Below are 10,893 nucleotides of genomic sequence, written 5' to 3' on the forward strand. Positions count from 1 at the left end.
CAGAATGAGAATCAACGTTTTCTTTTAAATATCATAACTGTCATTTTGATGAGAGAAGACCACAACACAATTACATTCACAGAAGCCTAACTCATTTAGTTGAATGCTAATATTTTTATGATTTGGTATTTTGAAACTGTCCAGTCGTCTAATGAACTCCTGTCTAAAGGTTCCTTTCTTCCCTCTACTATACAGTGTCAATATTGCATGTTTTAATGGTTTTTGCCCTGACTTGAATATTTTTTCTCTGAGTGTTTCTCATTACTAACCATTCTGAATTTTAATTTTTATGTAGTTTAAGCTGCTCATACTTATTAAGAATGTAATAAAATCAGTAATAGGGAAGATCCAAAATAGCTTTGGAAAGTCCCTTCAGAAGCGTTTGTTTTCTGCTTTCATACTGCCATCTTCAGTGTGAGTATTAAAACTACAGTTACTACATATCCTTACAGTCATGACTTTTTGTTTCCCTCCATTAAAATATCCTTTTACATACTCAAAAGTGGGTTTTAAATACTGCCAAATTAAAATAGTTGCACTTTACAAACAAGGAGGGAAATACACAAAGGAGAACCAGGTTATCTGTGCTGACTGTTCTGTACACCGCAGCATCATGTTGAACAAACAGCTGTACATTAACATGTTTTATTGCCTTCTCATATATATTGTCTAGAACAAGTATTTCCATTTTCATCGAAGTCCAGAAAATATTTGAAGCAGGAATTCTTTGCTTGCTGCCTTCTCCATCATGAAGATTTATTTGTAGATCTTTGATTTCCAGGAGTATGGTGAAAGGTTTCTAGTTTGTAAACAGAAAAATTATTCCCCCATATTTTCATAAGTAGAGCATGTCCTGTTCTTTTTTTTGTCACTGTGTTCCAGGAGTAAGGATCTGCCTCCTGGTGCCTAGCTTCCATTTTCAAAGTTGACTGTTGATTTAGAAATGGACATAACCTGATTCTCAGAAAGTTTTGAGCTACTTGGTCCTCCATCAGACTACCTTTAGGGCATTCACAGACTGCTGGCTGAGGTGGTGGAGGTGCTGTGATTTAATAAATTATTGGTGATGAGCTGAACCTTACTGCTCATACAGCAAGTTGAAATAGCTGATCTTGTAGCAATAAGGACTCAATATGATAGTATGATAATGGGCAGGTCATTAGTATCTGTCTAAAAGGATAAAGCTTTGCAGTTCTTGTTTATCAAAGCTGTATCTGACAATATATCACCTGAAATACATGAGTCAATGTATTCAGAGACTACCACCTAGAAATATGAAAAAGGACTATTTTCTGTAGGGCTGCACTGAGTTAACAAGTGCAAATCAAGAAGCAGTATTCACGAACAGACAGTCCCTTGGAAGAAATATAGACACAAACAAACAAAAAAGAAGAAAAAAAAACAGAAAAAGAAATCTAAATCTTTGATATTTGCACGAAGAGCATAGTATGGAATCTTTGTTTAGTTACAATTAGGAGTAACTTAGCTGTATTAAGAACAATAAAAGTCTGTGTGCAAGGAAAAGCCACATTCTAAAATTAAAAAGGTTGAGAGATTAAATCTTGTAAGTTCTCCAATTATCTCAGTCAAATATAATGACAGCTATTAGAGAATGATTGTAATTTTTGTGGTCATTCTGTCTTTCTAATAATAAAATATATGTGCAGATCTCATTTTTTAATCAGGTTTCCTTCTTCACTTAAGTGATTCATGAATTGACCATGTGGAATTCAAATTATATTCTTGCTTGCTTATTTTACTTGTGATTGTGCTTAAGACAGGCAGAAAATTCTAACTGAGCATTAAATATATAATCAAACAAAGCCCCTGACATAGTGGGCAGGAAAGGCAGATGGGTTATATCATTGTGAAGTTCCTTCTCAGCACAAAGAGAGGAAAAAAAAAAAAAAAAAAAAAAGAGATTTTCTAGCAGATAGATAGCAAGGAGCATTCCAAAAGCTTCCCAAAGGATTAACTGGTGCTGTACCAAAAATATCTGACATCAGCTTTCTGGGTATGGGTCAAATATAGGCATATAGGCATATTTCATTGCTTCTCATAATCAGTGGCATACCTTGAAATGATTCTTGGCATTAATCACCTTTTCAAACTTACTTTTTTCCCCCTTTAAATGCCTATTTGAAAATAAACTTACTTTCTCAAAAGCACATATTTGAACAAGTTGCTTTACATCCTCACATGTTAACTGACATATGTAATGAATTAGTCAATAGTTGACAGTAGCCTCTGGGAAATAAATGTTTGCTCAACAAGTTTGCTTGTGGAACATATTACATCTAGATTCCATTCTTCCTGACAGTTGAGTGGTGGGTCTGAAAAGTACAACATCTCTTCATGGATGTGCTTTAAACTTTGGACAGAGATGGGCACAGTCGACAGGAGGCTGTTATTCTTCATGTAACATGTGGAAAGGTAGAAGGTAAACCTATGCTGGAGAAGTGTGCTCTGTAAATAAATAATTTTGTATCACTTAAACTTGCTTTTATCCTGTAAATTGGCAAAAGAAGTGGCCTGTCCAGTTTTTAAAGTCATAGTAATTATATCATTGAATATAAATGATATAAATGAATAGTATAACATCATAAGGATTATGCAACTGCAGGATTGTCATCAAAATTCCTTTAATTAAAGATAACCACACCTAAAGAAAACATATTATGAAGTTATGAATATTATTATTAAACTGTAGAAAATTGTGTGTACATTTATAACTACACCAAAGACAGCTCAACTTCAGCTGCCTAGATCAAGTGGCTGTGTTTTCAAGCACTACACTTGCACTGTTCCAGCTGCTTAACAACTGTAAAAATCTGGTCAACCTTGTTAAGATTTATGTAGTATGAATCATTAAACAGTCAGAACTTTTTAAAACCAGCCCATATTTGCAGAGATTATATCCCCCACTCCCTCCCTTTCTATCTTTTGTTTACCGCAGTCTCTGGCTGCCACTGATAATTATTGCCTTATTGCTTAACTGGAGTCTATCTATCTTTTTCCTATTTAGATTGTAAGTTTGGGGGTTAAGAATCATCTTTTTGTTCTGTCTTCATACAGTGTCTAATACAAAGCAGGCCATAATCTATCTCTGCTATATACTTGAATAAGTAACTGCTCTTGCCCAACTAAGAAAAAAAAATAGTTTACCCATTTACCTTCAAAAATAAAGGAAAAGAAATATTGGAATAATTACATCAAGAATTTGCAGGAACTATTCTCACAGTCTTACACAGACTGTGTAACATCTTCAGCAGTTGTGCTTTAAAGGGCAGAAATCAAACACTGATAGTATTCCATTACAGGTACTCAATTTGACCGAAATGAAGACATGCTGGAGAGAATCCAAAAAGGACAAGATTTAGATGTTTAGAACTTGAGAGGAAGTGGAATAGTTAAATCTAAGAAAGAGAGATCCAACAGAGTGCATATAATAACCTTCCAGGATGTAAAACAGTAAAGAAGATGACAGGAACAGTAAGGAATTCATTTTTGCTGAAGTTGGCACAGTGGTCCAACTAGGATGATAAAACACTGGAGCTTAAGTGTGCTATGAAATCTCCACTGGAGTGTCTCATGCAAACTTCCCAAATATCTGGCAAATATTCCACCTTCCTCAAGTCAGCATCTGAGCAAAATGATTTCTAACTGCTTATCCCTATGTATTTCAGTGATGCCCAGGTGAGGATACACTGAACTCCCAGTAATTTTTAGTCTATCAGATCTGTAACTATTCCACTCTTTCTACTACATTTAACACATTCAGTTTGCACAAAAGGATATGTTGCCCATATATAAATAACTACAGCTCCTCGGGGAGTAGAGGGGAGATGAAAATCAAGAAAAAGCTTAAAGATGTGTATTTTTAAATTATATATTGTTTTTCAGCATGTGCAGCAGATTCAAACCAGGCATAAAGGTCAAATCAGTGAACGATCAGGAAGAGGCAGTAACCTGTAGAAAGAGTGATGGCAACGTTCCCACCTGCTGAGAGCTGTTAAACAACAAGGTTATGATCTAACTTACAAGAAAACATCTGGGCTTTGTGGGACCACATAATGTCCTAGATCTCCACTGACACTGACCCAACAAAATACTGCTACACAGATTCTTTTACAGCATGTTACTGCTGTGGAAAGACAGGCTAGGAAGGTTTGGAAAAGGTGGTCACATTAATATGTATTGGGAATTTATTTAAAACTCTGATCTGAAATATTCTGAATCACCTTGTTCTGTACTATACATTTTAAAGTGCAAAAAAAAAAAACAACCAACAACAGTAGAGTAAGAGACAAAGTAAAAAAGGAAAATGGAGCTACCAAAAATTACAACACTAATGAGCAGCAACAGTGCATCTAAGTCTCCTCCAAATTCAAACAACAAGAGGACAATTCTATATAGGCCTCCAGTGAATATGCTCCTGCAGAATAAACTTTCATAAATATTCAAATGACAATTCTCTGCAGGAAACTGGAATAGTTGGTAGTGAAAATGCAGGCTGTCACGCTCTGAGACTGCATTGCACGCACTTTATTTATGTGTTCTTAGGTTTATACATAAATAATTTAAAAAACATCTTTCTAATTAAAATAAATGTAAAATTTTCTGTGAAGGTAGTTAAATTACAAGTTTTCTACTTTCTTTTCTAAAATTCCAACAAATTAGCTCACTGGCAGGTCTGAAAAAAGAACAACAATTGTGAAATATTTCATATGAGAGGGAGCGCTAAAACATGAACACTCATTACAGAGGCTCACCTGATGTCGAAAAGATTTGATTTTTATATCTATGCAAAACTGAGCATCATCATTTCAATTTCAAAATGGATTCAGGGCTTGGCATGCTACTGTGCTGTGCTGCAGAGACCACTTGATGGTAGTGTTGTGCAGCAGCCTTGGAAGTGCAGCCTGGGAGCAGGGAGCCAGGTCTCATTCTTTGCAGCTAGGACAACGAGTGTGAATGCAAGCATCCTCAGTGTTCTACAGCTTATGGCTGCCCACTAGCTAATAAATTGACAAGAAAAGCAAAGTATAACCAAACTGTACTCTATGCCCTTCTCATTGGAACCAGAAATAACTGAGGTTCAGTTTGAAGCCATTTAAACAAATCTGTACTGGTTGCAAGATCATACCCAGAGAGGGATGGTCAATGGCTCAATGTCCAGATGGAGATCAGTGACAAGTGGTGTCCCCCAGCAACAAATACTCTTTAATATCTTCATCAGTGACATCAACAGTGGGATTGAGTGTATCCTCAGCAAGTTTGCTGATGACACCAGAGGGACAGAAGCCCAGAGGGACCTAGGCAGGCTTGAGCAGCGGGTCCAGAAAACCTCATGAGGTTCAACAAATACAAGTGCAAGCTCTTGCACCTGGGTTGAAGCCTATCAGTACAAGCCAGGGCACAAAAGGATTGAGCACAACTCTGCTGAAAAGAACTTGGGTGTACTAGCAGATGGCAAGCTGGAAGATATGAGCCAGCAATGTGCCCGTGCAGCCTAGAAGGCCAACCATATCCTGAGCTGTGTGACCAGCAGATTGAACAAAGTGAACCTGCCCCTCTACTCTGTCCAGATGTGGAGTCCTCAGTACAGGAGAGACATGGACCTGTTGGAGTGTGTCCAGAGAAGGACCACAAAAACGATCCATGAAATGGAACACCTCTCCTATGGGGACAGGCTGAGAGAGCTGGGGCTGTTCAGCCTGGAGAAGAGAAGGCTCCAAAGAGACCTGAGAGCAGTCTTTCAGTATCTAAAGGGAGGCTGTGTGAAAGAAAGGGACAGATTCTGTAGCAGTGTCTGTTGTGACAGGACAAGGGGAAATGGCTTCAAACTGAAAAAGGGGAGATTTAGACTGGATATAAGGAAGAATAGTATTTTTAAAATAAAGGTAGTGAAGCACTGGAACAGGCTGCCCAGAGAGATGGTGGCTACCCTGTCGCTGGAGTCATTTACGGTCAGGCTGGAGGGAGCTCTGAGCAACCTGATCTAGCTGTAGGTGTCCATTCATTGGAGGGGAGTTGGACTACATGACCTTTAAGGGTCCCTTCCAGCTCAAATTGTTGTGTAATTCTGTGATTCTGTACTGAGCATGAGAAATACATTTATGCAATTTCTTCTAGCTCTCTAAAGTGAACAAAATGTTTCAGACTCCTCACAAAACAATCCAAGCTGAAAATAAGCTAGGAGTTATTACTGATTGCTTTTCATATTGCCAAAGATACACAGTCTACCTTTGGCCTACCTTCTCTCTTTCTGTGGTTAATATTGTGTTGAAAAGGTTGCTGGGATAAGAAGAGCAACCTGGCAGAACAGGAAATCATTGCAGTCCTACCACTTATCCCACAGTGGGATAAATTGGCCAGGCCTGAACATGCTACTGCAACTGAGATGTGCAAAGTAGCATGAACTACCTCTACACTGGGACACTGACATACCCTCAATGTGTTGTGCCTACTGAGAAAAAAATCACTTCAGTTTTACAGTGTGTAGATTGCTCTAATGCTGGCAGCACTGCTTTAAGAAGCCTGGAGGCCTTGAGCACTGTATGAGCAGCTAAGCACAGACTTTCATCAGGAGCAGGAGGCAATCCCAGGAAGCTGGACATGGCTTCAAATTATGACAACTGTCTTAGACCTGAGTTTCAGATATTACAGTGCTGTGGTAGCTTGTGCTCAAAAATATGCAGTTTTTAAGAGCTGCAGAAATCTTGTAAAATCTTATGGGAAATTCCTACAATTCTGGAAATCTGTTTTCCATGCTAGCTGATAAGATCCATCATCTTTCTAAGCCGCTTACATCCTCACTTTTTTTTTTTTTTTTTTTTTTGACAGTGATCAATGAAAAGGGGCAGAACATACAGGCATCCAACCAGCCAGGAGTGATGCTGTGGATAAAATCTACTAGCCGTTCTTGTGTTGTAAATCCATTCAGCACACACAAAGGACCACATGAGAGTCTGTATGTCTATCGATGCCTCGCATTGCATTGAATGGTTCTCTACCTCCTCCTAGTGGATGTAACACTGCAGACTGCTGATGAAATGAGCAATTTTACTTTTGTTCTTTGCCTACACATTTGAGGGAAAGCTGACAAGCAAAAGGGGGCTAATTAACCACATAGACCATCTGAATTGTAGCTCAGTAGTTTGATTTTAAAAAAGGCCATCTGACAATCCTTTCTGGTGTATGCAGGCAGTTTTTTCATATTCTCACAGAATATTTTTCTAATTAAGCGAAATGAATTGAGAAATCAAGGCATACCTCAAGTTACAATCTCTGGGAGCTCGGAAACATTACAGTGGATTCTGCAGAATCCACTGAATAGGTGGAAACTATTAGAAGAATGTGTCTGGAGAAGAGCATCATTCAGCTATCAGACACAGGAAGGTGCTGATGCTTGGCAGAAAACTTTCACAGGAAGATATCTTACTTTGGTCCTGTGTTTAACATTAGTTCACTGTCTGAATGCAACAAAATGGGCTAAAGTGTATTAATGCATTCACTGAAGCATCTTATAAAATTGAGATATTGCTCTCAATTTCTTTAAGCTGAAGTAATGTGATGAGATGTTATAGAAAGTCATATGACAGGAAGAGCATAAGTTTCAATCTTTACAATAGATAAAAAGTCTACATGTAGAGACTGAATAAAAATATTATGTTAGTGCTTAGAACACGTTACCAAGTTCTTGCATATAGATCTCAGCCTAGTACCAGAATATTCCATTGGCTTTGCAGCTGTAGCAAGGAGGAGAAGCATTATACAGTGGTATGACAATGGACAGAAATTGCATGCAAAGGCAACCACTGTTGCTTTCACGCAGATACTGGATTAGTTCATTGGCCAGTGCACACCAGCAGCAGGTTTATCTCAGGGTCTCCTGTGTCCTGTAAGAACAATCAGTAATCAAACAAGAAAGCAATTATCTAATATATGGAACCTAGTCAACATCCCCACCAAACCTTAATTAGTTCAGACTATAAAATTAGGAACACTTCAATGCTTGTGAAGTTACTGTTAGATGCCATAAATTATTGCATTTAGCTACTACTGTGGGTACCAAAAGATACCGGATTTGAAAAAAAAAAAATATCCCTCATCTTTCAGGATCACTAAGCAAGAACTGATATGAAACAGTTATGAATGCTTGCCAAGTACCTGTATTCATCAACTCTATTCAGTAGGTTCATATATTTATGACAAAGTGACACAGAGAATATGCTTCTTGGCATTCAAATTGGAAGATGAATGAGCTATAACATAATGGTGAAACTTACATTTATGACAGCAGTGGAGCAGTAGAGCCTTTAACTAATCATTTCCGAACTGTTGTATTCATTTATGCTAGTTAAATTGGTGACTATCAAAATTAGATTTGGAGGCTGACCCCACATGAACTTCTGTGAACTTACTTTCTGAATGTCCTAAAATTCAATGTCCCCAAATATGAATACTTTTTCCAGATTAATTAATAAATGATTCTTTACAAGTATTTAGAAGCAAAATCTGAAGTCATCATTAGTACGTAAATGACTAGCAAAAAAAATTTTTTTTAATTGTTTTCTCAGTTGTTCTGTTGTCAGCATCTTCCTCCCTTCCTCCTAACCAGAACTGGAGACCTGAGCTAGTGTTTATGATAATGTACAACTTCAGTGTAATGTTAGGATATTCTGTCTGGGACTGTTAGATGGCCTTATGGCAACAGTACTACTGAAGGCCCCTTTCTGACTTCATTTGTACTTCTGGAGTAAATTATGCTCCATAACATGCTCTACTTTAAGAAGATCTAAAAAATACTGTAGGCTGTTTGGTCACAAAGTCTGTGGTTTACTAAACTGGATCCTTTGTTTGAAGGAGAATGTAAATTGCCTTAAACATTTTCCCATACTAAAAGCTGCAGTTGGGATGTAGAGCCAGCAACAGATTTGCTTTCAGGTCAGACTTTTAACCTCTTTCTGCCCCAGCCAAACATAGAGTTTATACGCCCCATCGGTTTTAATCTGCAATTCCTACAGTCGCGCGTGTTCTATAGTAGGCCTGTATTGTAAAACACAACTCTTGCGAATGGTATGGCTTACAATTTCAGTCTTAAGCTGTAGCCAGTTAAATTTTCACACATTGTCAAAAGAAGCCACCACAATGGTAACAAATTCCCAGCAATACCATACATAGCTGCACAGGCTGTTTGCAGCAATAAGCACAAATAAACTTCCACAGTAGATGCTTAATTTACTGGAATCCAGTATCTGATTCTAGCAGTAATCATGAGGAGGTATTTCAAGGCACTTAGAAGGCCTTAGCCTGTATGAATTACTGTGGAGAAAGAAAGCAAACTTCCAGACAAAATTCCTTTAGAGATTTTCCCCCAGAGAATGCTTTATTGTCCACAAGGCAGTCACCGAGCCACATAACCAAACTAAAAACCACCGAGCAACCGGGCCAGGCAGAAAGGGAGTGCACCCTTTCTAACCCTGTTTCCCGTTTCTTTTATAGTCTGTCCCCATAGTGGTAGGGCACATCAGCTGGAGCTGATTAACCCTCTACTATTTGAATGTTGTCAATCACTACATTGCCCAGACAGGAAGTTTCCTTCTAGTTTTGAAAGTTAATTTCTTTTTACTTTAAAGTCATAAAGCTTTTCAGCTTTTCTGTTTTGTTTTGTAATGCAATTCTGATAAAAATTATTAATCTAAAGCTAATGAGCATAAAATGTTAAATTCCCCCTATTTACTTCTCCTCTATTCACATCACTTAATTTCTCTTTTTTTAGGCTTGACTTGTTCCCACTGGAACCCCTCTCTGCTTTTCCTTCACACACCTCCCCTGTCAGAGCTTTGAAGATAGAAAATATGGAATTAATACTCAAAAACCATAGATCTGTTACGTAAGTGCCGAGTTTTACAGGTACTAATGAAGAAAAGATTATATATCCTAGACAAAATTTGTATTTGTACAGAAATATTTGCAACATCAAGCACACTGTGATTCAGGAACAACCCAACTAAGGCACAGTTTTTATCTGATTTAGCACAGACATTGTATATAGAACATTTACTTATTGTATATTCCAGTTTGGATTAAGAAAAAAAAAATTGAAAACATTTCAAGCAGTTTCAATTTACTGGCATAGTCTCTACAAATTATCTAGCTATATAAATACTTGTAAATCTAAAAGTACAGTCAGGAATGCTTCTGTCCTTACGCTAGGAAGTTGCTCAGTTTAGCTCTAGTAATATAAAACATTGAAATCCTTGCCATGAAAACAAACTTACCAATGCATATTATCTAATAACTACAATAAATGTAGCTTAATTTCATAATAATCAAATGCAAAAACCACAACCACCAAAAATTAATATTAATTTATTTTGTAACTTATGCCTTTTTTGTAATTTACACCTTTCTCTACCATTACCATAGTTTACCCTCTGCCTTCTGTCTGCAGATTTCTCCAGTCCTCTTTTGCTTTCTTCCAAGAAGGATTTTTCTCCCTTGTTCTCCTTTTCAACCGAAAAGCAGTCTCAGGAAAATTGAATATTTTTCCCCAGGCTAGAGCTGCAGCTCTTGTCTCCACAAAGAGTTATCCTTACAAATGCCAGCACAAGGAAACCCAAGCTAATATCAGCACTGCTGTTCTGTGTCGCTCAGATGTGTAACTTGCTGGTGGCTGTTACCGGCTGCTCCTGACAGCAGTCTGCCCATACTGTACACCTACTGGGGTAGGGAGAGGCAAGCAATGCATTTGCTATTGCTACTACTTTGCTGATGGATAAAAGTTTGGCTAGAATACAGCCATTTACATTACCTTTGATGTTTTACTGATTAAATAAAATTACTTCAAATGTGATGGCAGCTGTAGCGAGCTCATCAACCATCTCT

General features: G+C 37.7%; 1 long non-coding RNA gene across 1 annotated transcript; it reads left to right on the forward strand.

Annotated features, from left to right (window-relative positions):
• The first annotated feature begins 3,890 nt into the window (after positions 1-3,890).
• On the forward strand, positions 3,891-9,871 carry LOC149919443 (uncharacterized). The gene is made up of 3 exons (XR_016463578.1): positions 3,891-4,024; positions 6,847-6,973; positions 9,785-9,871. It is a non-coding gene; the product is annotated as an uncharacterized LOC149919443 (long non-coding RNA).
• The last annotated feature ends 1,022 nt before the right edge of the window (positions 9,872-10,893 follow it).

This window comes from Phasianus colchicus, chromosome 1, assembly GCF_987193195.1.
Source record: "Phasianus colchicus chromosome 1, bPhaCol1.hap1.1, whole genome shotgun sequence".
NCBI classification, from domain to species: Eukaryota; Metazoa; Chordata; class Aves; order Galliformes; family Phasianidae; genus Phasianus; species Phasianus colchicus.